The following is a 27,440-nucleotide window of genomic DNA, read 5'->3' as shown; positions in this document are numbered from 1 at the left end:
TTTTGGCCCAGCTCATGATCTCAGGGTCATGAGATGGAGCCCTGTGTTGGACTCAGGGCTCTATGGGGAGTCTGCTTGGGGATTCTCCTCTCCCTCTGCCTTTCCCCTTGCTCTCTTGTGTGCATACACACACTTTCAAATCTTTAAATCGTTTTCTTGAACTAATGGTCTCCTATTCATAAGAAATTGTAAGCAAAATTTTCCTTACCTTTTTAAGTTATCTACCTAAAAAAAAAAAAAAAAGATTCTGTTTCCCATAATAATTTGCTATATTTGTCAGATCTTTGATTACTGAACAACATGGAGTCTTAGAGTAAAATAACTAAATTTTGCTCACAGATATCTAACTTTCTGTATTTGCCTTTTAACCAAAGTGAAACCAAAAGCTTTCAATGTAGACTTACTGCTTCATAATGATTCATAATCCTAGTTCATCAAACCATTTCTGGGGAGAGGCCTGGTGTCTGTGTGTGTGTCTATGTATCTGTGTGTGTCTAAGTAATTTATCAAATCAAATTCTATAAAGTCTTTTGACAAATCTAATTGAAATTTTCCAGCGGGCCCCTGGAACACTTCAGGAAAAAAAAATGTGAGAAATTAAGCTAATTAGGTTTATCTGGTGTTAAATTACATGTGAAGCATTGTGAAATGATACTAAACCCTCTTAGATGATATTTATATAGATATGAAGTTGTGTTCTAACTTTTGTGAAATGCCTAGAAATCTGATGTCTTGGTATATTATCTTGAATGTTGTACGTAACAAAAATTACCAGATTTCCTTGTCCATTACCTTGTAATCAATTCTAATCAGATCTTTAGCCATAGCCATTTTGTCTTATTATTTACAGACTGTTAACTTTTATAAAGGAATAAAAGTGTGCTTACAAATGTGCTTCATCTTCAGTGGGACTCATGGAAGTTGTGTGTAGGGGGGCAGCATACAGGTTTCTGATAACCCCAAAATCATAAAACTGAACTTAGGTAAAAATTTCCAGAACAAGTAGAGAAACCAGATTTAGGCAGAACAAGAAGGAATAATATGTCTGAATAAGGAAAGATGATTATACTTCTTAAGATTTTTTTTTGTTTGAAACACTCCTTAAAATGTTTTTCTCTCTAGATATTTATATTTTAATTCTGATACAGTTAACTTAGTGTTAGATTAATTTCAGGGGCATTAATTTCAGTTCCGTGCATTCCCGAGCGCTCATCACATGTACTCTTAATCCCCTTCTCCTGGTTCACCCATCCCCCTGCCACTTACCTCCCCTCTGGTGACCCTCAGCTGATTCTCTAGAGTTAAGAGACTGTCTTCTTAATTTGTTCATTTGCTTCTTAAATTTCACATAGGAATGAAATCATATGGTGTTTCTTTTTCTCTGACTTATTTCCTGTAGCATTATGTCTCTAGATCCACCCGTGTTGTTGTAAGTGGCAGGATTTCATTCTTATGGATGAATAATAATCTGTTGTGTGTATATACACTACATCTTCTCTATCCATTATCTATCAATGGACACTAGGACCTGTGGCTATTGTGAAGTTGCAATAAGCATCAGGGTGCATGTATCCCTTGGAATGAGTGTTTTTGTATTCTTTAGGTAAATACCCCATAGTGTGATAATTAGATCATAGAGGTGCTCTATTTTTAACTTGTTGAGGAACCCCTGTACTGTTTTTCAGAGCGGCTGCACCAGTTGTAATTCCCACCAGCAGTGCAAGAAGGTGCCTTTTTCTCCATATCCTTGCCAACCCCTGTTGTTTCTTGTATTTATTTTGCCATTCTGACAGGTGGGACATGATAGCTCATTGTATTTTTAATTTGTATTTCCCTGATGATGAGTGATGATGATGATAAGCATCGTTTCATGTGTCTGTTGACTGACCATCTGGATGTCTTTTTTTAAAATTGTTTTTTCAGTGTTCCAAGATTCATTCTTTATGCAGCACACCCAGTGCTCCATGCAATTCGTGCCCTCCTTAATACCCACCACCAGGCTCACCCAGCCCCCTCACTCCCTCCCCTCCAAAACCCTCAGCTTGTTTCTCAGAGTCCACAGTCTCTCATGGTTCATTTTCCCCTCCAATTCACTTTCCTTTCCTTCCCCTAATGTCTTCCATGTTATTCCTTATGCTCCACAAGTAAGTGAAACAATATGATAACTGACTCTCTCTGCTTGACCTTTCAGTCAGCATAATCTCCTCCAGTCCTGTCCATGTTGATAGAAAAGTTGGGTATTCATCCTTTCTGATGGAGACAAAATATTCCATTGTATATATAGAGCATATCTTCTTTATCCATTCGCCTGTTGAAGGGCATCTTGGCTCTTTCCACAGTTTGGTGATTGTGGCCATTGCTGCTATAAACACTGGGGTACAGATGGCCCTTCTCTTCACTACATCTGTATCTTTGGGGTAAATACCCAGTGGTGCAGTTGCTGGGTCATAGGGTAGCTCTATTTTTAATTTCTTAAGGAATCTCCACACTGTTTTAAAAAACACTTGTTGTTTCTTGTCTTGTTAACTTTAGCCATTCTAACTGGTGTAAGGTGGTATCTCAATGTGGTTTTGTTTTGAATTTCCCTGATGGCTAATAATGATGAACATTTTTTCATGTGTCTATTAGCCATTTGTATGTTGTCTTTGGAGAAGTGTCTGTTCATATCTTCTGCCCATTTTTTGACATGATTATCTGTTTTTGGGGTATTGAGTTTGGGAGTTCTTTATAGATCTTGGATATCAGCCCTTTGTAGTGTCATTTGCAAATATCTTCTCCCATTCCGTGGGAATTGTTTTGTTGATGGTTTCCTTTGCTGTGCAGAAGCTTTTGATTTTGATGAAGTCCCAAAAGTTCATTTTTGCTTTTATTTCCTTTGCCTTTGGAGACATATCTTGAAAGAAATTGCTGCGGCCGTTGTCGAAGACGTTACTGCCTACATTCTCTAGGATTTCGATAGATTCCTGCCTCACATTGAGGTCTTTTATCCATTTCAAGTTTATCTTTGTGTATGGTGTAAGAGAATGGTCGAGTTTCATTCTTCTATACATGTCCAAATTTCCCAGCACCATTTATTGAAGAGACTGTCTTTTTTCCATTGGATATTTTTTCCTGCTTTGTCGAAGATTTTTTGACCATAGAGTTGCGGGTCCATATCTGGGCTCTCTACTCTGTTCCACTGGTCTATGTGTCTGTTTTTGTGCCAGTAGCATACTGTCTTGGTGATCATAGCTTTGTAGTAAAGCTTGAAATCAGGCAATGTGATGCCCCCAGCTTTCTTTTTCTTTTTCAACATTTCCTTAGTAATTCAGGGTCTTTTCTGGTTCCATACAAATTTTAGGGTTGTTTTTTTCCAGCACTTTGAAAACTGCTGGTGGACTTTTGATCAGGATGGCACTGAAAGTATAGATTGCTCTGGGCAGTAGAGACATTTTAACAATGTTTATTCTTCTGATCCATGGGCATGGAATGCTTTTCCATCTTTTTGTATCTTCTTCAATTTCTTTCATGAGTGTTCTGTAGACACAGTAGAACACATCTAGGTTTAGGTTAGGTTTATTCCCAGGTATCTTACAGTTCTTGGTGCTATAGTAAATGGAATTGATTCTCTCCCTTCTGTTTCTATATTTTCATTGTTAGTGTATAAGATGCAACTGATTTCTGTGCATTGACTTTGTATCCTGCCACATTACTGAACTGCTATAGGAGTTCTAGTTGGTTGGGGGTAGAGTCTTTTGGATTTTCCATATAAAGTATCATGTCATCTGTGAAGAGAGTTTGACTTCTTTGCCCATTTGAATAACTTTTATTTCTTTTTGTTGTCTGTTTCCTGTTGCTAGGACGTCTAGCACTACGTTGAATAACAGTGGCGAGACTGGGCATCCTTGTTGTGTTCCTGATCTCAAAGGGAAGGTTGTCAGCTTTCCCCCATTAAGAATGATATTCACTGTGGGTTTTTCATAGATTGATTTTATGAAGTTGAGGAATGTTCCCTCTCTGTACTTTGAAGTGTTTTAATCAGGAACGGATGCTGTATTTTGTCAAATGCTTTTTCTGCATGAACTGAGAGGACCATGTGTTTCTTTTCTCTTATTGATTTGTTCTATTACATTGATTGATTTGCAAATGTTGAACCTCCCTTGCATTCCAGGGATAAATCCCACCTCATTATGGTGGATAATCTTTTTAATGTACTGTTGGATCCTGTTAGCTAGGGTCTTGTTGAGAATCTTGACATCCATATTCATCAGGGATATTGGTCTGAAATTCTCCTTTTTGATGGTATCTTTGCCTGGTTTGGTGATCAGGGTAATGCTGGCTTCATAGAAAGAGTCTAGAAGTTTTCCTTCTGTTTCTTTTTCTTTTTCTTTCTTTCTTTTTTTTTTTTTTTGAACAGCTTCAGAGGATTAGATATTATTTCTTCTTTGAATGCTTGGTAGAATTCCCCAAGGAATCTGTCAGGTCCTGGGCTCTTGTTTTTTGGGAGGTTTTTGATCACTGCTTCAATCTCGCTACTAGTTATTGGTCTATTCAGGTTGTCAATTTCTTCCTGTTTCAGTCTTAGAAGTTTATAGGTTTCCAGGAATGCATCCATTTCTTCTAGGTTGCTTAACTTATTGGCATATAACTATTGATAATAATTTCTGATGATTGTTTCTATTTCCTTGGTGTTAGTCGTGATCTGTCCCCTTGCATTCATAATTTTACTAATTTGGGTCCTCTCTCTGTTCTTGTGTATTAGTTTGGCCAGTGGTTTATCAATCTTATTCTTTCAAAGAACCAGCTTCTAGTTTTGTTGATGTGTTCTACTGTGTCTCTAGTTTCTAACTCCTTGATCTCTGCTCTAATCTTAATTGTTTCTCTTTTTGAGTATGGGGTTGGCTTAATTTGTTATTGATTTTCCAGTTCTTTAAGGTATAGAGAGAGTTGGTGTGTTCAGGATTTTTCAATTTTCTTTTTTTTTTTTGAGTGAAGCTTGGATGGCTATATATTTCCCACTAAGGACTGCCTTTGCTTTACCCCATAGGTTTTGGACTGATGTGTCTTCATTCTCATTGGTTTCCATGAATTGTTTAAGTTCTTTTGATTTCCTGATTGATCTAAACATTCTTGAGCAGGATGATCTTTAGCTTCCAAGTGTTTGTATTCCTTCTAACCTTTTTCTTGTGGTTGAATTCCAGTTTCAAAGCATTGTGGCCGAGAATATGCAGGGAATAATCTCAGTCTTTTCATATCAGTGGAGCCCTGATTTGTGACCCAGTATGTGGTCTATTCTGGAAGAAGTTCCATGTGCACTCGAAGAATGAGTATTCTGTTTTAGGGTAGAATGTTCTATATGAGGTCCATCTGGTCTAGTGTGTTATTCAAAGCTCTTGTTTCTTTATTGATTTTTCTGCTTAGCTGATCTATTACTGAGAGTGGCGTGTTAAGATCTCCTACAATTAATGTATTCATATCAATATGACTCTTTATTTTGATTAACAATTGGCTTATGTAGTTGGCTGCTCCCATATTGGGGGCATAAATATTTATAATTGTTAGATCTTCTTGGTGGATAGACCCATAAGAATGATGTAGTTTCCTTCTGTATCTCTGACTACAGTCTTTAGCTTAAAATCTAATTTACCTGACATGAGAATCACTACCCCAGCTTTCTTTTGAGGCCCATTGGCATGAAAGAAGGTTCTCCATCCCTTCACTTTCAGTCTGGATTTATCTTTAGGTTCCAAATGTGTCTCTTGTAGACAGCATACGGATGGGTCCTGTCATTTTATCCAGTCTACAATCCTGTGTCATTTTATGGGAGCATTTAGGTCTTTCATATTGAGAGTGATTATTGAAAGATAAATTTTTATTGACATCATGTTGCCTGTGAAGTCCTTGTTTCTATAGATTATCTCTGTAAATTTCTGTTCTATGTCACTCTTGGGTTCTTTCTTCTTTTCTAGACACCCCCCCCCCCCGCCTTAATATTTCTTGTAGTGCCGGCTTGATGTCACATACTCTTTTAAACCTTGCCAGTCTTGGAAGCTCTTTCTCTCTCCATCCATTCTGAATGTCAGCCCTGCTAGGTAAATTATTCTTGGCAGCATGTTCTTCTCATTTAGTGCCCTGAATATGTCTTACTAGCCCTTTCTGGCTTCTTGGAGGTTTCTTTGGAGAGGTCTGATATTATTCTGATGCTCCTTCCTCTGTACATAAGGAATCTCTTCCCCCTAGCTGCCCTTAAGACCTCCTGTCTGAAATTATGGTTTGTGAATTTTATAATTAAGTGTCTGGAAGTCTTTTCAGACTCCTTGATCTTGGGGAGGGGTATCCTTTCTGCCTCTAGGATATGAACACTTGTTCGATTCCCCAGATTAGGGAAATTTCCATCCAGAATTTGTTCACCTATATCTTCTAGTCTTCTCTCTTCCCTTACCCCCTCAGGGATATCAATAATTCTGATGGAACATATCATGGTGTCATTTATTTCCTTAATTCTGTTTTCATGGCTTCTGATCTTTCTTTTCTATCAGTTTGTCTTCTAGATCACTAATTAGATCTTCTGCCTCCATTACCCTAGCTGTTAGAATATTTAGATTAGATTGGTTCTCATTGATAGCATTTTTTAATACTGCCAGATCAGCCCTCACTTCTGCCCTTAGAGAATCTATGTTGCTACTAATGGTCTTCTCCAACCTAGCCATTGCCTGGATAATTGTTACCCTGAATTCCCTTTCTGACATAGTGTTTATGTCCACATCCAATAGTTCTGTGGCAGAGGGCACAGTCTCAGTTTTTACTCTGATGGGTTTTCCTCCTTCTATTCATTTTGGTGAAAGGTGGTTGAGGGGATGTATAGCTGAATAAATCAACCATGATCCAGGCAAAGTGCACCCTGGAAAGTTTTGGAGCAATCGGAAGTCACCACCAAAATAAAAGAAAAAAAGGGGGGAAGAGAAAACCCAGCCAAAATGAGCCCCAAAAGTAAGATTTATTAGGTACATAAACAAAAATGGACAAAAAGACTGACAAAAGTAAAAGACAGGGGAAAAAAACCCCACCAAAATGAACTCCAAGAATAAGATATAGTACAAAAACAAATACACAGAAACATTGACAGAAGAATAAGATGGGAAGGTGGTTATAAACCCTCAATGTGGGCAAAGAAGGTTATTTCATTCTTCCTGGCTATATCTTGTTATCTTTGTTAAAGGACTCAACTTTTCAGAGATGGAAAATAAAACGGTTTTACATATTGGGATAGTACTACTGAATAGGGAAGAAGGATTACCTTGAAGCTTATATCTATATGTATATTTTTTTAAAAAAGAAAAACAGGTATATGTATGAAAAAAGTTCAAGTTAAAAAGTTATTAAGGAATATGTTGTTTAAACTTCTAGTTGTAATGGTAATTAGATTTAAAAAATTAAAAAGAACAAGAATCGTGAGAATTAAAAAGCTGTATCTATGAAATATACAGGTTTTGGAGGCAATACTGGGAGCTTAATATATTGTTTTCCCCTGATGTTGGGGTTGTACAGTTTTATGGGGACCCCGTGGTGGTTGCCCTCTTGTTCTTTTGGCTTGTCTTCTTGGGGGAGGGGCCTGCTGCATTGTTCTCCCATCAGTCTTGCTTGGGCTGAGTAGCCCTGCCCCCATCAAAGGGCTTGGCTCTGTGGAAACCGGCTTTTCAGGCTTCTGTTCTCTGCAGGTTTTGTTCTTTGGTGGCTTGTTGTGGCTTTTTGGAGGCTTGGTGGAAAGTAAACTGCACGCAGACCTCCGCCTCAGAGAAGCCTCAGACTGTTCCCCTCTGGATGCTCCAGAACACACAAACTCCCACTCTGCAAACTCTGCTGAACTGCTCAACCTCCCACAGGTGATGTGCACCCCCAGCCACGGTCCCAGTGGTCACCTGAGGCCAGCACTTGTCTCTGCACCCCTGTGCTACTAAAACCATGAGTGATATTGGTCTGGAGAGCCCTATTCCAGTGGCTGCCATTGCCGGAACTGCTGTTCGGGGTCCACACCCACACCAAGTGTGCTCACACCCAGCAGAGGCACAGGTCATGAAGGCTGTGGGCCAAGGGACCCCAACAGGAGTCTGCACTGGGTTCTCTCAGGTGCTGGCTGGGAGTCCTCAAACCCCATAGTCACAGAAGGCTGTGGGCCAGGGACCACCGGCTGGCACCCACGTTAGGCTCACTCAGGCAGGGGCGGGAGTGTACCCAGCCAAGTGGTGGTGCAAGCAGCACAAAGCTGTAAGCTGAGGGACCCCTCTGGCCTCTCCCTGGCATGGGTGGCCACCAGAGGTGATAGTCCTGGGACTGTGGCCTTAGGCCTGTCTCTGTGACCACCTGATTCCATCAGTTGCCCCTTAAGGTCTTTTGTTCTTTTTGAGTACTTTTAACTGGACTCCAAGTTAATGCTGTTCCCCAATCACAGGGCACTTTCATATTGGGGTATTACTTTCCAATGGGTGGCTTCTGATGGCTCCCTCCCCCTTTTGTTTATCCTCCGATATCACTCCAAGTGTTCCCACTGTGCTTTACCTCCCCACTGAGGTCTTCTGGCCCCATAGAGATCCAGAAGTGTATAATCTTACATCTCAGGCTGATTTCATGGGTGTTCAGAGTGTTCTGGTAGATATTTAGCTCACTTTAGGGGACCGTTTGAAACAGGGTCTCCTACTTCTGCCATCTTGCCCCTCCTTGTGTGTGTCTATCTGGATGTCTTCTTTAGAGAAATGTCTGTTCATGTTCTCTGACCATTTTTAATTGGATTAATTATTTTGGGGGGCTATATAAACTCCCCACATATTTCGGATACTAATGCTTCATGAAATGTGAAATGTGTCTTTTGCAAATATCTTCTCCTATTCAGTAGATTTCTTTTCAGTTCTATTTCCTTTGCTGTGCAGAGGCTTTTTACTTTGATGTAGGCCCAATAGTTGATTTATTTTTGCTTTTGTTTCCCTTGCCTCAGAAGACCTATCTAGAAAAATGTTGCTACAACCAGTGTCAGAAATTACTGCCTATATTCTCCAAGGATTTTCCCGATTTCAGGTCTCCTACTGAGGTTCCTAATCTGTTTTATTTTTGTGTCTGCTATAAGAAAGTGATCTAGTTTCATTCTTTTGTATGTTCTGTCCAGTTTCCCCAACACCATTCGCTGAAGAAATTCTCCCACTGCATTTTCTTGCCTCCTTGGTTGAAGACTAATTGACCATAAAATCATAGGTTTATTTCTGGGTTTTCTGTTCCATTGCTCTATGTATCTATTTTTGTGCCAGTACCATATGGTCTTGATGACTGTAGCGTTGTAATGTAACTTGAAGTCTGGAATTGTGATCCCTCCAGTTTTTTTTCTTTTTCAAGACTGCTTTGACTATTCATGGTCTTTTGTGGTTCCATTCAGATTTTCGGATTATTCCAATTCTGTGGAAAAAATACTGTTGGTATTTTGATAGGAATTGCATTAAGTCTGTAGGTTGCTTTGAGTATTAAAGACCTCTTAAAAATATTCTTCCAATCCATGAGCATGGAATATATCCTTCCATTAGTATCAACTTCAATTTCTTTCATCATTGTTTTATAGATTTCAGAGTACAGGTCTTTCACCTTTTTGGTTAAGTCTATTCCTAGGTATTTTATGTTTTTGCAATTATAAATGGGGTTAATTTCTCTTCTGCTTTATTAATAGTGTATAGGAATGCAACAGATTTCTGTACATTGGTTTTTCTATCTGGCAACTTTTACTGAATTTGTCAGTTCTAGCAACTTATTGATATATTCTTTTGGGTTTTCTATATATATAGTATGATGTCATCTGCAAATAATTGTAAGTTTTACCCCTTCTTTACCAGTTTGGATGCCTTTTATTTCTTTTTGTTGTCTGATTGCTGTGGCTTGAACTTCCAGTACTATGTTGACTAGAAGTGAGAAGTGGACATACCTGTCTTGTTCTAGGCTTTAGGTGAAAAGCTCTATTTTAACTGATCGAGTATCATGTTCACTGTGGGTTTTTCATATAAGGCCTTATTATATTGAGGTATGTTCCCTTTAGACCTATGTTGTTGAGGGTTTATATCATGAATGGATGTTGTATTTTGTCAAATGCTTCTACATCTACTGAAAGGATCATATGGTTTTTATCCTTTCTCTTATTAATGTGATGTAGGATGCTGATTGACTTGAAAATAATGAACCACACTTGCACTCTGGGAATAAATCCAACTTGATTGTGGTGAGTGATTTTATTTATTTTATTTTAAATGTGGATTTGGTTTGCTAGTATTTGGTTAAGGATTTTTGCATCTATATTCATCAGAGATATTGGCCTATAGTTCTTCTTTCATGTTGTCTTCTTCTGGTTTGGTATCAGGGTGTTACTGACCTCCTAGAATGAATTTGGAAGTATTCCTTCCTCTTCCATTTTGTGTGTGTGTGTGTGTGGGGGGGGGTTATCATTTGAAGAGAATAGATAGTAACTCTTAAATATTTGGTGGGATTAACCCGTGAAGCCATCTGGTCCTGGACTTTTGTTTGTTGGGAGTTTTTTGGTTACCGATTCCATTTCATTGCTAGTAATCAGTCTGTTCAAATTTACTATTTCTTACTGATTCTGTTTTGACAGTTTATATGTGTCTAGGATTTTATCCATTTTTTCTCTCGGTTGTCCAATTTGTTGGCATGTAGCTTTTTATAATATTCTGATAATTATTTGTATTTCTGTGGTGTTAGTCCTGGTTTCATTGATTTGGTTTGTTGTTGTTATAGTTTTTAGTTACTGTATCATTCTTTTCTGCTCTAATCTTAACTTCCTTCTGCTGATCTTGGGTTTTTTTTTTTCTTTTTCTAGCTCCTTTAGATGTAAGGTTAGGTTGTTTGAGATTTTTTTTTTTCTTTCTTCCTGTGTAGGCCTCTATTGCTATAAGTGTCCTTCTTAGAATTGCTTTTGCTGCATTCCAAAGATCTTAGACTGTTTTCATTTCATTTCTCTCCATGTAACTTTTTATGTCTTTGATTTCTTGGTTGACCCATTCATTGTTTAGTTAATGTGTTATTTAACCTCCATGTATTGTGTTATTTCAGATTTTTTTGTTGTGGTTGATTTCTAGTTTCATAGCATTGTAGTCCAAGAAAATGCATGGTATGACTTCAGTCTTTTTTAATTTCTTGAGACTTATTTTGTAGCCCAATATGTGACTCTTCTGGGGAGTTTTCCATGTGTTCTCACCCTCTCTCTCTCTGTTCCAGAACACCCAAAGCATTCTCTTATTAACATATATTGTATTATTTGTTTCAGGGGTACAGGCCTGTGATTTATCAGTCTTATACAATTCACAGCACTCACCATGCCCATGCCCCCCCCCCCAATGTCCATCACCGAACCACCCCATCCCTTCCACTCACCACTACTTCAGCAACCCTCAGTTTGTTTCCTAAGATTAAGAGTCTCTTATGGTTTGTCTCCCTCCCTGGTTTCATCTTGTTTCATTTTTCCCTCCCTCTGTCTTATCCATGTGTGCTTGTGGAGAATGTGTCTTCCACTGTTTTAGGGTGGAATGTTCTGAATACATAGGTTAAATCCATCTAATCCAGGGTGTCATCGAAAGCCACTGTTTCCTTATTGATTTTATGTTTGGATGCCCTGTCCACTGATGTACATTAGGTGTTCAAGTTCCCTACTATTATTGCAGTATGACTGATTAGTCCCTTTCTGTCATTAATGGTTCTGTGTATTTGGGTGCTCCCAGGTTTGAGTGCATAAATATTTGTAATTGTTATATCTTCTTGTTGGACTGTCCCCTTTTATTATTAAAGTGTCCTTTGTCTCATTAGTCTTTGTTTTAAAGTGTATTTTGTTCAATAAATATTGCTACCCCAGCTTTCTCTTGACATCCATTTGTATGATAGATGTCTCTCTATCTCTTCACTTTCAATCTGCAGCTGTCTTGGGTCTGAAATGAGTCTCTTGGAGGCAGAATATAAATGGGACTTGTTTCTTAATCCATTCCATCACTGGATGTCTTTTGATGGAAGTATTTAGTCCATTTACCTTCAAGGTAATTACTTATATACATGTATTAGCACTTTGTTTTGTGGTGGGTTTTATAGTTTTTCTCCGACCCCTTTTTCTTGCTCTTGTCTTTCATGATTTGCTGACTGTCCTTAGTGATATACTTAGAATCCTTTTTCTTTATCCTTGGCACCTCTATTACTGGCTTTTGATTTGTGGTTACCATTAGATTTATATAGAACATCTCCTGCATATGGCACTCTGTATTAAGTTGATGATTGCTAAAGTTTGAACCCATTCTTTACTCCCCACCTCCAAACCCCACATTTTAGGTATGAGGGTCTATACTGTACTTACTTTTATTCTGTGAGTCCCTTGACTGACTTGTACAGATATACTTACTTTTACTGCCTTTATGTTTCTAACTTTTCTTGTTCTTACTTGTGCTCTTTCCTTTCCACTCTAAGGGTCCCTTTTAATATTTCTTGTAGGGCTGGGTTAGTGGTCATGAACTCCTGTGCCTTTTGTTTGTCTAAGTGACTCTCTTTCCATTCTGAATGACAGTATTGACGGATAGAGTATTCTTGACTGCAGGTTTTGGTTTTGTTTTTTCCTTTCAACAATTCGAATAGGTCATCCCATTCCCTTCTGGCCTGCAAAATTTCTGCTGAAAAATCTCAGTCTTGGGCAGGTTGGAGGGGGATGGAGTTCCCCTTGAAGGTAAGGGTCATTTTTTCTCTTGCTGCTTTTAAAATTCTCTTTATCACTACTCTTTGCCATTTTAGTTACGTGTCTTGGTGTAGACCTCCCTGGATTGACTTTTTGGGCAGCCTCTGTGCCTCCTGGATCTGGATATTTGTTTTATTCCCCAGATTAAGGAATTTTTCAGCTATTACTTCAAATTTTCTACTCCTTCCCCTCTTTGCTTTCTTCTCCTTCTGGGATCCCTATAATGCAAGTGTTATAATGCTTGATGGAGTTGCTGAGTTCCCTAAAGCTGTTCTCATTTTCATTTGTTTTTCCCCTCATCTGCTCAGTTTTATTACTTTCCAGCACTAACTGGTTCCTCTGCTTCTTCTAGCCTGCTACTTATTCCTTCTAGTGGGGAGAGTTTGTTGTTGTTGTTTTATTTTGTTTTGTTTTGTTTAAGTAGGCTCCATGCCCAGCATGGAGCTCAACATAGGGCTTGAACTCCCAACCCAAGATTAAGACCTGAGCTAAGATGGAGTTGGGCATTTAACCAACTGAGCCACCCAGGCACCCTTCCATCTACTGTGTGTTTTTAATTTCATTTATTGTGTTCACCTCTGATTGGTTCTTTATCTCTTTTAAGGGTCTCACTGATATCCTGTACTCTCTTCTCAGGTCTAGCACATATCTGGATAATCACTGCTTTGAATTCTCTTATCAGGCATATGGTACCCATTTCACTTAGGTCTCTTGCTGTGACTTTATCTTGTTCTTTCATTTAGGACCTATTCCTCTGTCCCCTCTTATCTAATGCTCTGTGTGCTAGGAAACTCAGCTACCTTTCCTGTTCTTGAAAGTAATGGCCTTAAGAAGAAGAGGTCCCATATTGCCCTGCAGGACAATGTTCCCTGTTCCTCGGAATATGGCACTTTGGGGGTTAGCTGCTATTTGTGTTATTTGTGCCCTGCTCTTGTGTCTGGCCTTTTTTCCCCCCTTCAGTCCCCTCACCTGCATAAGTGCTCTTTGACTGTTGTGGGCTATGTTTGGTCTCCAGCTGAGGTGAGATGTGCTGGTCCTGCTTGCAAAATGAGACCTGCCACAGCTGGAGCGAGGACCAGCCTGGGCAGGTCTGGAAGTGTGGGGGGTGTGGTGTGCAGTTCTAACAGGGTGTACTTCCAGTTTCTGCAGGGCCCGCTGTCAGGACCGAGGCCCCACAAAATGCATGGTACCTTGGCACGGACTGAGTCAGTGTCCTGGGGGAGGGGGTTCACAGTACTGGGACTGAGGCAAGTGTGACTGGAAAGGGAAGATCTGCCAAAGTGCAAAGGGGGCCAGGACTTGGTGTAAGCAAGTTAGGTAGTAAATACTGACACTGCTCTGGTTTCCGCAGGCAGCAGCATGTTTATGATGGGTGCAGCGTGTAGAAGGTAGATGGCACCTGCCAGCAGCTTCGTTCCTGGAGAATTCCCTTAGCCTTCCCTGCTCCTCTGGGATCTGTTCCAAAATGAATACCCTCCCTCCCGAATGTCCCAGGCATTTTCAAAACTGCTGCTTCCACGCCGTATCTCCCAGGGCTGTTTGTTTTATTATCTCTTTAAGGGTGGGAACTCCGCTTCCTATCACCCTCTGGACTCTCCCAGAATTGAGCCTGCTCATTTTTAAAATTCCAGGTCTTCAGTCATGCTGGTTGTAAGAGCTCAAAGAATTCAATTCCTCTGGTTTTCAAAGCCAAATGTTATAGTGAATTTTTTTTTCTACCATGTGGGTTCCCCGCAGTGTCCTAGTCTGTTTCTCTGCCTTGTCTATGCCTACGGGTCCGTCCCTCCCGCAGATGGCCCATGGTCCCTTTAGCAACCCACCAGGACTCCACCCTTCATACCTTATTTAATGTGGCTTCTCTGCATTTAGTTGTGGAGTCCGTTCTCCTAGTTTTCAGGTCATTTTCTGTGTTATTTACACTAATGTAGTGTTACATAGTCGTATCCGGGAACAAGACGAGCTTAGGACCCCCCTACTCTGCCATTTTCCTAGCAGTCTTTGTCTCCAGATTTAAGTGAACTTTTTCTCTTAAACTAACTTAGAGTAATTTGATAAACTATGCCCTTGAACAAATTGGAACATTGATCTTTTCTCCCTACCTGACCCCTTGAGAATTCAGACTCTCAGGTAAGTGTTTAGATTTTTTTATGGCAATATATTTATTTGCATATTTTCAATGAGAGTATGTTCTCCTTACAACAGGACACAATTGGAAATAGGGCTTTGACTAGAATTTAATATTTTTGAGAGATCTACATAGATTCAGATATGACCAGACAGCTTTAAAAAAGAATTAAGATTGACTTTATGGAGCCAGTGAGGCCCCTTAGAAATCTCAGCCTGGTACCTTTCCTTAGAGTTCCCAGCAACCTTACCAAGAGAATAAAGAAGGTTCCTTCCTGGCAGGTGCAGAAACCCCAAAGAGATGAATTCATTCACATCCATTAGGTATTGTAGGCAAAGTCTGACATCAAGTCTTTAGCGTGGTTTCAGGCCATGAGATGCTGTCAAAAGTTCAATCTAGAGAGGACTTATGAAAAGTTCCAGAAAAGCAGGGTTGTTTTCTTAAAGATTTTATTTATTTATTTGATAGACAAGGATCACAAGTAGGCAGGGAAGCAGGCAGAGAGAGAGGAGGAAGCAGGGTCCCCGCTGAGCGGAGAGCCCAACGTGGGGCTCGATCCCAGGACTCTCTGAGCCAAAGGCAGAGGCTTTAACCCACTGAGCCACCCAGGTGCCCCAAAAGCAGGGTTTTTAAAACTCTGTATGGTCAACCAGTATTCCTGCTGCACTTATATATTCAGGCCAAGTTTGTTTTTAAACTAATTTTACAAACAAACCACTGCTAATTTGGCTCTTTCATTTAAAAAAATGCAACATCTTTGTAGATATTAGATGTTAATGCTATGCATTATAAACTGGACTAGATCCTGATTTCTCCTAGTATCTTCCAATGTCTGGCTATGATTTTCCAAACTAACATTTTGATTTGTCCCCCACCCTGCTGACTTGGAATCATTTGAGAATTAAAACTGCCCTCTTTCCTGAAGCCCTGTGAACTAAGTATAAATGACTTGATGTTAACTTGAGAGAAATCACAACAGCAGCTTATGTATAGGCAATAAAAATGCCTCCTATTTAATACCTGATTACTTGAACCAAAATACACCTGACTTACTGCCTCCTAAAATGAGCTCAACTATTATAAGGATGACCAAGAGACTATTTCAATGAAACTACCAGCTCAATTAAAAAAAATTATCTTTAATTCATATTTAATCCAAATGTAACAGATTCCAAGGGTACAATATAATGATTCAAAAATTCTATACATTACTCAGTGCTAAGTGTATTCTTCATCCCCATCACCTGTTTCACCTGTACCCCGAACCACCTCCCCTGTGATAACCATCAGTTCTCTATAGTTAAGAATATGTTTTTTGGTTTCTCATTTCTGAAATTCCATATATGAATGAAATCCTATGATAGGTCTTTGACTTATTTCACTCAGATGGATTTAGAAGATAGAATTCTATGTTGCAAATGACAAATTTTCTTTTTTATGGCAGAGTAATACTCCCTTCCGTATTTATACCATGTATTTATTATCTATGGAAAGATACATGGACTGGCTCCGTATCTTGGCTAATGTAAATAATGCTGCAATAAACCTAGGGATGCTTGCATCTTCTTGATTTACTGTTTCAGTTTCTGTGGGTAAATACCCAGCAGTGTGATTACTGGACCTTAGGGTACTCTATTTTTAACTTTTTGAGGCACCCCCATACTGTGTTCCAGAGTGGCTGCGCCGGCTTGCATTCCCAACAGTGCACGAGGGTTCCTTTTTCTCTACATCCTTGCCAATACTTGTTGTTTCTTGTGGTGTTGACTTTAGCCATTCTGGCAGGTGGGAAGTGACAGTTTATTGTACCTCTAATTGCATTTCACTGATGAGTAATGTTGATCTTTTCAGGTCTTTGGGCCACCTGTATGCCTTGTGGAGAAATATCTGTTCATGTCTGACCACTTTTTTAATTGGTTTTAATTAATTATTGTTTGGGTGTTGAGTTGCATCAACTCTTTATATGTTGGATATGTCATTTGCAAATCTCCCCTCCCGTTCAGCAGGTTGCCTTTTAGTTTTGTTTATTTCCTTCACTGCACCAAAGCTTTTTATTTAGATGTAGTTCCAATAGATTATTTTTGCTTTTGTTTCCCTTGCCTCAGGAGATACCTAGAAAAATATTATGGGTGATGGCAGAGAAACTACTGCCTGTGCACTCTCCCAGGATTTTTATGTTTTAGGTCTCACGTTTAGAACCCTAATCCATTTTGAGTTTTTGTGTATGGTGGAAGAAAGTGGTCTAGTTTTCCAGTTTTCCCAACATTTTTTGAAGAGAACTGTCGCACTGCATACTCTGGCTTCCTTTGTTGTATAGTTTCAGATCTCACATTGAGGTCCTCAGTCCCTTTTGAGATGTGTGTGTGTGGTATAAGAAAATGATCCAGTTTCATTCCTTTGCATGTAGCTGTCCAGATTTCCCAGGACCATTTGTTTAAGAGGCTTTTTCCCCTGGTATATTCTTACCTCCTTTGTTGTAGATTAATTGACCATGTAATTGTAGGTTTCTTTCTGGGCTCTCTTTTCTGTTGATTTATAGGTCTATTTTTGTGTTAGTACCATACTATTTTGATTACTACAGTTTTATAGTCTATCTTAAAATCTGGACTTGGGATAGCTTCAGTTTTGTTTTTCAAGATTGATTTGGCAATTCAGGGTCTTCTGTGGTCCCTAAAATTTTAGGATTGTTTGTTCTAGTTCTGTGATAAATACTGTTGGTATTTTGCTAGGGATTGCATTATATCTGTAGATTGCTATGCGTAGCATGGACAATATAACTTTTACTCTTCCCACCCCCACACATTTATGTATATGACATCATACCATATATTCTTTTGTGAATCCCTTTACTGATCTTTTTCTAGATCTAACTGATCTTACTGCTTTGTGCTTTAATCCCTGTACTGGTTAATCTACTTTATGTTTACAGGTGCCTGAGCATGTAAACATGTTATATTTACATTTTTTTCTTCTCTAATTTTCTTATACCTGATCATGGCCTTTTCTTTTCCACTCAAAGAATTCCCCCTAGTATTTCTTGTTGGCCTGGTTTAGTGGTCACACATTCCTTTTGCTTTTGTCTGAAAAACTTTCTCTCTCCTTGTATTCTGAATGACAGTCGTGCTGGATAAAGTATTCCTAACTGCAGGGTTTTTTTCTTTAGCACTTTGAACATATCAACCCCCTCGCCACTGGCCTGCAAAGTTTCTGCTGAAAAATCTGCGGACAGCTTTATGGAGTTTCCCTTGTACGTATATAATTGTTTTTTCCTCTGGCTGCTTTAAAAATTCTCACTACTTTTTGCCATTTTTTGTGTCTTGGTGTGGACTTCCTTAGGTTGATTTTTTTTTTTTTTTTTTTTTTTTTTGGGTGGCTCTCTGTGCCTTCTGCACCTAGATTTGTTTCCTTCCCCAGATTAGGAAAGTTTTCAGATACTTAATCAGAATTTCTGCTTTTTGTCTCTCTTCTCCTTCTGGGATCCCTAGAATGTGACTGCTATTACACCTAATGGTGTTGCTGAGTTCTCTTACCATTTTTTTTGGTCCTGTCCAGCTTGGTTGCTCTATTACCATCATCTAGCTTCCTATCTGTTTTACTGCTTCCTCTGGCCTACTATTTATTGACTTGAGCATATTTTTAATTTCAGAACTCTTCATCTCTAATTGGTTCTTTTTTATATTTTCTTTCTTTGCTGAAGGCCACGTGGGGATCTTTCAATCTTAAGTCTAGTGAGTATCTTTATGACAATTACATACTCTTCTTGGTCCTGTTGTTTCATTTGGGGCATAATTCCTAATTCTGCTTCTGTGTATTCAAGTCAGCTAGGTCTCCTGATCTTGAAATGAGAGGCCTTATGAAGTGATCCTGAAATGCCCTATAGGGCAGTGTTCCTCCTCCGGAGACCCTGGTGCTTCAGGGGGATCTCCTGTGTGTGTTGCATGTACCCTACTACTGTCGTTGAGCCACATTTGCCTTTAGTCTAGTTGGCTTCCCTGGCCCTCTTTGCCTGTTGTCATCAGGGTTTGGTCCCTGTGCTGTTAAGGTGCCAGTCTGGGGCCACTCTGGGCTTGAATTAGGTCAGACCCAATATTTGCCTTCAGCCCACTTGCTGGAACCATGGTTGCACCAAACTATAGAGTTCTCTCCCTCTGTTGTCCCCAAGGGGCTTTCATTGGTGGGCAAGGTCAGGAGTAAGAGAAGATGTCTGTCCCCAGTCTTCTGTGGTGGTTGCAGTGACCCTGAATGACTGGGTTCTCTTTGTGCTGACCCCCGCCCCCCCACCCCCGGAGGGTTTCTGTTGGTGGGTGGGGCAGGCAGTCGGGGCTGCCATTGAACTGCTGTGTGTGCGGTTATCTTCTGCTCTCCCCAGGGCAAGAGTACCTCTGGAGTGGTGCTGACCCCCGTTGAGGCACAATGAGGAATCACTCTGGAGGGAGGCCTATGGAGTGAGGCAGGTTGAATGGGACAGTCTTCAGGAAAACTCAGTGGCAAGGCATGCTGTTAGCAAAAGCTAAGTGGTGAGGGTTCTGTACTGGTTTCCGCAGGTGTCTGTGTACCTGGGCTGGGGGAGCAGGAGAGAGAAGAGACACCATTAGCTCTTTTGTTCTTGAGAAGTCTCCTATAGATCCCTCCCTGCACCCCACCCCCCACCAGTTCTGAGATTAGTGAATACAACTCCTTCCCCACAGGCCCTAGGCTCTTTTCAAACTGCTGTTTCTATGCTGTATCTGGACGGGGTTGTTTGTTGTGCTGTTCTCTTTAAGGGTGGGGACTCCACTTCCTATTGCTCTCCAGCTCTGAGTTGAGCCCACTGATTTTCAAGGATCCTGATGTTAAGCCCCACTTATGAAACACCACAAAGTTAAGCCCCTCCGGTTTTTAAAAACCAAATAAGGACTTGTCTTCCCAGTTTAGGTACTTCTTTATCTGGGCTGCCTGGTTGTAGGGTCTGCTCCTCTCTGCTTCTGGGTGTCCCTTCCATTGGTGGTTGGCCTTGCAGACTGGTTGGTTCCTGAACACATCTCCACCCTTCCTACCCATTTTCAATGTGGCCTCTATGATTTTTCTGAGTTACACTGACAGGATTGTTACCCTCGGCATATCTGCTGTTAGCTCAACTTTTATGCGTGAAAATTCATGGAAGTTTCAAAGGAAGTAGCTGTAGCAGCCCAGGGCAGGCTGCCCTAAAACAAACTACTTCAGCATAAAGGTTACTCCGAAGGTATAAAGTTATTCCTTTTTTTAAAAAAAAATATTTATTTATTTGACAGAGATCACAAGTAGGCAGAGAGGCAGGCAGAGAGAGAGGAGGAAGCAGGCTCCCCGCCGAACAGAGAGCCCGATGTGGGGCTCGATCCCAGAACCCTGGAACCATGACCGGAGCCGAAGGCAGAGGCTTTAACCCACTGAGCCACCCGGGCGTCCTGGTATAAAGTTATTCTTAAAGGCAGTCAGGACCCTATGGGCTCAAGAGAAATTTTTGTTCCTCCCTTCACTGCATCTAAGAGTCTAAATTGGTAGTCCTCCCTAGAATGAGCTGTTATTAGCAAAAATAAATTTTATCTAGGTGAGCCATCTGTATGGCAGGTAAACATCTAATTATCCTCTTTCTCTGTCTGCCTCTCTGCCTACTTGTGATCTCTGTCTGTCAAATAAATAGGTAAAATTTAGAAAAAAAATCGTAAACATGTAATTATGTTTCAAACAGTTTCTCTCATCACCCTGTGAAGTACAGTCCTTTCCTCTAAAATCCCAGACCCTCTACCCTTTTCTCCTTAGTTCAGAATGACCTAGTCACCTCATTTTGCCTGTCTCTGAACTTTGCATGCCTGAGTAGGTTCCCCATATGTATACCATTAAATTTTATTTTCTGTTAATCTGTCCCATGTCAATTTTGATTCTTAGTCCACCTCGGACCTTGAAGGGGATAGGACTTGTTTCCTGACGGTTTCTATCAAGGGGATCTTGGTGATTCTTTGGCATTTGCTGTTCCATATCAGTTGTGGCAGATACAATTTGCTCTTCCATATGCATTCATAGAAGTAAAACTTAGGTTTGTTGTGTTGTTTTGGGAAATTTCTACTGGGGTTTCAATTGGAGGTGCACTGAATCCAAAGATCCATTTGAAATCTGTTATCGTTGAGATTTCCTACCCATGAACATAGTATGTTCTATTTAGGTTTTTAGTCTTTCCAAATAATACCGTTTTTGCTCCCCTCTGGAGGTTTCATACCTCAAAAAAAAAAAAACAAAAAACAAAAAACTGTAATTTTTTGTTAATGTAAGTAGTATTTGTTTCTAAATACATCTTCTAATTGGGGCTACTATGTTGAAATGATTGCCTTTTGTATATTAAAATAATTTTTTTCATTCCAATCCTTTTTTCCTTCTCCTTGTCTTACTGTGTTGAGTAGGATATCAAGGACACTCTTCAATAGGAGTGATGGCAGGTGCTTTTGTCTTGTTTCTGATACAAATGAAAACTCAGTCTTGTCTTCATTAAGTATGAAATTTGCTTATACTCTGGATGCTGAATTTTCTCAAATGCTTTCCCATCTATAGAATTCTATATGGCTTTTCTCCTTTCATTGTGAATTTTCTAGTATGCCAATTTTGCATTCCTTGGATACATAAAACTTGCTTATGAAATACTAACTTTTTTGAAAACTGTTGTATTGCTGAGTTTGTAACGGCCTATACTTTTTCTTCCTTACTGTCCTCACTGGAATTGTATACCAAAATTATGCTCTCTTCCTGAGTTCCAGAATATTTCTTTTCAAAAATTCTCCGCAATTATTTTTTTTTTAGAAGATTAGAAGTTCTCCTTTGATGTTTTATAGACCCTACAGCCCCAGAGTTTTCTTTGTGGAAGAATTTAACTATTGTTTTCATTCCTCTAATAATTTTTACTGTCTTGATAATCTATTTTTACTTTTAATACATCATATTTAAATTTTAAATATTTGCATTAGGAGCACCTGGGTGGCTCAATTGGTTAAACATCTGCCTTCAGCTCAGGTCATGATCCCAGGGTCCTGGGATCAACACATCAGGGTCCCTTATTTGAGAGTAGTCTGCTTCTCCCTATCCCTGCCACTCCCCCCTTCTTGTGCTATCTCTCTCAAATAAGTAAATATGTTTTTGCATTAAGTTGATTATTTATCTCTTTTGAAATGTCTACAGTTTACTCATTCCTGAAGTATATTAGACTATTTTTTTTAAATCCATGTTGGCAGTTTTGTCAATGTTTCAAAAACCCTTTCATTTCGTAAATCTTTTCTAACTGTATTTGTGTTCTATTTTATTAGCTTTGGCTCATTCTTACTACATTCCTGTTATTTTTCCTAACTCCTCAAAGTGTAGGCTTAGCTAATTTTACATAATTTTTTTTACATAATTTTTTTAACATAAATTTTTAAGAATGGCTTTAGCTTGATCCTAAATTTTTTTCATTACTCATTTAATTTGTGCTGTAACATTTAATACCCTGTGTCTCTAAAACACAATGGTATAGGTATTTTCACATTAAAGATGCTTAATTTTAATCTAATTACTGTGTTGTGCTTAGGCTTATAAATTCTACTTAGTGTAAATTGCCTAAGTCACAATGTGATAAAGTAGTGAGTGAAGGAAAGTACCACTGTTAAAACTTCTACACTCAAATTCCCTTTCTTTCCTCAGAATACTCAGGTCCGGTATGTCACAGGTAAGTATGCACTTACTCTCATTTGATTAGTATCAGCATTAACGTTCATTATTAGGAAACTCTAATTTGTTTCCCTTGTTAGCTAAAAATATTAGTACAAGTTTAATAGGATCTGCCTACCCCCCAATGAATTTGGGGACCACTCGTGTAGCAATAATTATCATCCATGGATAAGACATCAACCCCCCCCCCCCCGCCATGCATTTTGTCATTTGGGGGAAGGGGCAAGTTTATAGAATAAAAGCACATTTAAGATGGCTTTTGTTTTCCAAGTGTATAATTTTATCTTTCTTTAGTAATACAGACTATACAAAAGATTGACATCTTGACTGGTGGAAATTTGCAAAGGATGTCACGTACATTCCCCTTGAAAATTATTGCTGAGAGGGGTAAGAGCTTTTCATATTATGAGCCCTTGGTATTAAAAATATTGATCTATACCACAGAATGATTAGACTATATATGTTCCATCTTTACTGTGTAAAAATGCTTTCCCTCCTCAGAACAGATGTTGCACGGTAGGTACTTGGAGGTCAGCTAGGCTATTTGCATTACCAAGTAGAAAAGGAATCATTATTTTTCATGGAATCTGAGCAAAATTTATAGTATACATTCTCAGTCCCAGGAGCTTTTATAATTCCCTTCTCCACAGTTCCCCAATTCCTCACCCTCCATTCTTTTTTCCATCTAAATTAAAAATTAAGAAAAGGTAAGAGAAAGCCAATGATACACCAAGAGCCAAGAGGCACTGGTCAGGAAATGGCTTGTATTTTTCAATAGCTCATTCTTCAATGGATGTTACATAAAACAACTTAAATTATTGGTGTTAGCAAATGTTTGAGGTGGGGAAAAATATCCTCTTACATGGAAAAATACCATAGGAGGATACTTAAATATCTCACTTTTCTAATTCAGTTCCCACCATCAGAAATAATGCTTGAATGATTCGTTCCAGAAAACAGTCTCATGCATTTTAATCACTCTTATTTCAGAAGAAACATATGAATAAGCTGTTTACCAGCAAATATTGTAACCTACATGATAGACCAGTCATTCTAATTACACTTCAAAAGGGACAGAAATGAAAACCATTTACAGGAACTTCGATTACTGTTCTTGCTGCTCAAGCATGAAAAACAAGAATTCCCCTTTCCACATCTGCTTATACAAAGGGTCATGCTTCAGCAGACACTTGTCTTAGTTCTTCAATATTAAATACAATAGGAACTGAGTTTTAGACTCAATGACATGATTATATCTGCTTGTGGTTAACTTTCACATTTCAAAAGAATCTAAAACCTACCAAATATTTCTGGTTGTCTTCTAGGCAAGAGTGTGGTGAATAGGTGTCTTCTTCTTGAAGTCTTTGGGTTCCAAAGTCCTGACATTATAAATATATACATATCTATGAATTCTGAGACACAAGAGAAAGGCATCATGGACAGAATGCTAAGAATTGTCCTGCTCTAGAGCCCAAGTTCATCTCTGCACTAGATCACGAAGAGCCACCACTACAGATGCAGTTAACTCTTCTGATGATTACACAGCACCACAGTGCATGACTTCCAAATTTGGGAGATATTTGTCAAAATATGAATGTGCCCTCGAGAGTGTTTGCCACATAAGAGAATCATTTATCAAGCACGTCCTGGCAGCTAGAGGCTCAGAACTCACTGCTGCTTAAGAGGGTAAGCATTGCGTTTCCGTCTCCTTTTGTCTACCAGCCTGAGGATGGTGTGACCCAGCACACCTTTTTAAGATTCCGTGCCTTAAAGCTTAGAGTCTTAAAGAGACACTGTATGAGAGATTTTGATCTAACTTGTGATTTGTTGGAAAAAAGGAAGCCCCTCTATTTTTTCAAGTGCTTAAGGAGGTTGAATTTTCCAGAGTAAAATATTCCTCCATGTTTAACATAGCCAGAGACCACCTTAATTCTTAATAACATTCCTGACTTTTTATTAATGTATCTTGAGGAATATGGCTATTTCTACTTTATTTAATACATAACCCTCCCTCCAAGCTGTTATTTACATGTACCTCCTAACCAGATAGAGCACTTACAGAATTAGAATGTAAAATTCACCATTCCCTTTTTTCCAACATCTCTTTCCACAATACATTTGACTACTACAAGACCTACCTGACTGTTCTTTACAGCATAAACAGACCTTTTAGTATTCAAAACATATTTGACAATGTATTTTCAGTTTTAAAAAAATTAAGCTTAAGATACAGGTAATATTAGTAAAAACGACAGAGTAAGGACCTCTAAAAATTTTCTCCAAAAGCAATGAGAACACTGGAAAAGAATGTCAATAACCTTTAGAAACTAATCAAAGACTTAAGCAATTGGGAAACATGTTCAAGAAAAAATAGCCACATCTTGGTATGAACAATAAGCCTTGTGGCATTTTAAGTCCCCACCACCCTCCCCTCCAACTCTTTGGTGACCATGAAAAGCAGTAGCCCACAATCACAGCTAAGACCAGCAGCCTGGCAACTACCAGAGACAGCAAAAAAAAAAAAAAAAAAAAAAAGAGCTGTTTGTTTAAAACACAATAGGATAACCAAAAATCTGGGGGATAAAAGAAAAAGTTTCTTTTCAATCAGGTTTCAGTCTTCACCCCACTGAAAGTCTTAATGAGACATAAAAATGTTCTGAAATGCTGTGGCCTATTCCCAGGACTCTACAGGGCAATACAGATGCATAAAGTGGTGTGGAAGGCCAGCGCCATGCACATGCTCAGGAAAGAGCTGAGAAGGTCTGAGGAGCTCACTCGGGGTAACCTTGAGGCTCCACTCAAGCAGAAAGTAAAGGCTAAAACAGTTGGAAACAGCTTAGTTGAAGGTTAAAGACCTGCCCCAATACGCACATAGTCCTTCTGCAAAGACTGGAAGACAGTGGTTCTAGGCATCTAAGAAAATCTGTGTCCAATTATTGGCTCACCATTAAGCTAATCAGAGAATTCAGCCACACAAAGACTATATAATACAGGAAAACCCTAGATGTATAGCAACAACAAACTCCAAGAATGAGGAGACTCTGCTTTCCAGAATGGCTATGTTATTTAAAATGCCCATTTTTTCCTGTAAATAGACTAAACACTCCAATCAAAAGACGTAAGATGATGGAATGGGTGAAAAAGCAAGACCCGTCTATAATTTCAGACCGAAAGACACATGCAGATTAAAAGTAAAGGGATGGAAAAGCATTTATTATGCAAATGGGAGTGAGAAGAAAGCCAGCATAGAAATAGATCAGACAAAATTAAAGGGGGAAAGAAAAAAGACTATGCAGTCTCCTTTATCTCTTGCTATAATCAAAGGGAGCGATAGAACCGGAAGATATATCAATTGTAAATATTTACATACACAATGTGGGAGCACCCAAATCCATTAAGCAGTTAATACCAAGGTAGTTGATAGTGATAGAGCAAAGCAGGGGCCTGTAACACCCCACATATATCACTGGGTTAATCTTCTAAACAAAATCAACAAGGAAACAATGACTTTGAATGACACATTGGACCAGATGGATCTCACAGATATATTCAGAACATTCCATCCAAAAACAGCAGAACACACATTCTTTTCAAGTGCACATAAGACACTCTCCAGAAGAGATCACAGGTTAGAGCACAAAATAAGTCTCAACAAATTCAAAGGCTGAAATCCTACCATGCATCTTTTCTAATCATAATGGTATAAATCTGGAAACCAACATAAGAAAAATCTGGAAAGAGCATAAATACAAGAATGTTAAATAACATGCTACTAAAAATGAATGGTTCAACCAAAAAATCAAAGAGGAATTAAAAAAAAAAAAAAAAAAAGGACAAAAATACAATGGTCCAGGGCACCTGGGTGGCTCAGTTGTTAGGTGTCTGCCTTCAGCCCAGGTCATGATCCCAGGATCTTGGAATCGAGCCCTGCTTCAAGCTCCCCGCTCAATGGGAAGCCTGCTTCTCCTGCTCCCACCACGTCTGTCAATTAAATAAATAAAAATTAAAAAAAAAATACAATGATCCAAAATCTTTGGAATGCAACACAATCTGTTCTAAGAGGAATTTTATAGTAATACAGGCCTACCTCAAGAAGAAAAATCTCAAACAACCTAATCTTACAAGTAAGAGAGATAGAAAAAGAACAAATGAAGCCCCAAAACAGAAGGAAGGAAATAATAAAGATTAGAACAGAAATAAATGATTTAGAAACTTAAAAAAAAAAAAAAGATAGAACGGATTAATTAAACCAGGAACTTTTTCTTTGAAAAGATCAATAAAATTAAACCTTTAGCCAGACTCATCAAAAGAAAAAAAGATCCAAATAAAATCACAAACAAGAGAGAAGAAATAACACACACCACGGAAATACAAAGGATTGTAAGAGGAGATCATGAAAAACTATACGCCAACAAATTGCACAACCTAGAAGAAATGGATAAATTCCCAGAGACAACCTACTGAAACAGGAAGACATAAAAAATTTGAGCAGACTGATAACTAGCAATGAAATCGAATCCATAACCAAAAACTCCCTACAAACAAAAGTCTAGGACCAGGTGGCTTCACCAGTGAATTCTACCAAACATTTAAAAATGAATTAATACCTATTCATCTCAAACTATTCCAAAAAATAGAAGAGGCAGGAACACTTCCATATTAATTGAGTACAGTAACACTCTGATACCAAAATCAGATAAAGGCACCACAGAAAAAGAACTATAGGCCAATATCTCTGATGAACATAGACACAAAAATCCTCAACAAAATACTAGCAAATCGAATCCAACAATACACTAAAAAAAACCACTCAGCATAATCAAGAGGGATTCCTGGCCTGCAAGAATGGTTCAATATTTGCAAGTCAATTAACATCTG

At 38.9% G+C, this 27,440-nt stretch overlaps 1 long non-coding RNA gene across 3 annotated transcripts in view; it reads right to left on the bottom strand.

Annotated features, from left to right (window-relative positions):
- Nucleotides 1-15,977: 15,977 nt before the first annotated feature.
- The window catches only part of LOC101683545, a 43,926-nt gene continuing 32,463 nt past the window's right edge, over nt 15,978-27,440 (bottom strand). For 2 of the 3 annotated variants that reach the window (XR_001179009.2, XR_001179008.2), the window contains exons 2-3: nt 23,864-23,941; nt 15,978-19,416 (exon numbers count right to left, since the gene is read on the bottom strand). This is a non-coding gene — a long non-coding RNA (uncharacterized LOC101683545). Of the gene's footprint in view, nt 19,417-23,863; nt 23,975-27,440 lie in introns of all 3 variants that reach the window. The other variant, XR_199234.3, reaches the window with a different exon arrangement.

The sequence above is a fragment of the Mustela putorius genome, unplaced genomic scaffold (genome assembly GCF_011764305.1).
Source record: "Mustela putorius furo isolate JIRA1106 unplaced genomic scaffold, ASM1176430v1.1 tig00000460_pilon_pilon_pilon, whole genome shotgun sequence".
Lineage (NCBI taxonomy): Eukaryota > Metazoa > Chordata > Mammalia > Carnivora > Mustelidae > Mustela > Mustela putorius.
Note: the sequence above shows the minus strand (reverse complement) of the source record. Positions and strands in the feature narration are given on the sequence as shown.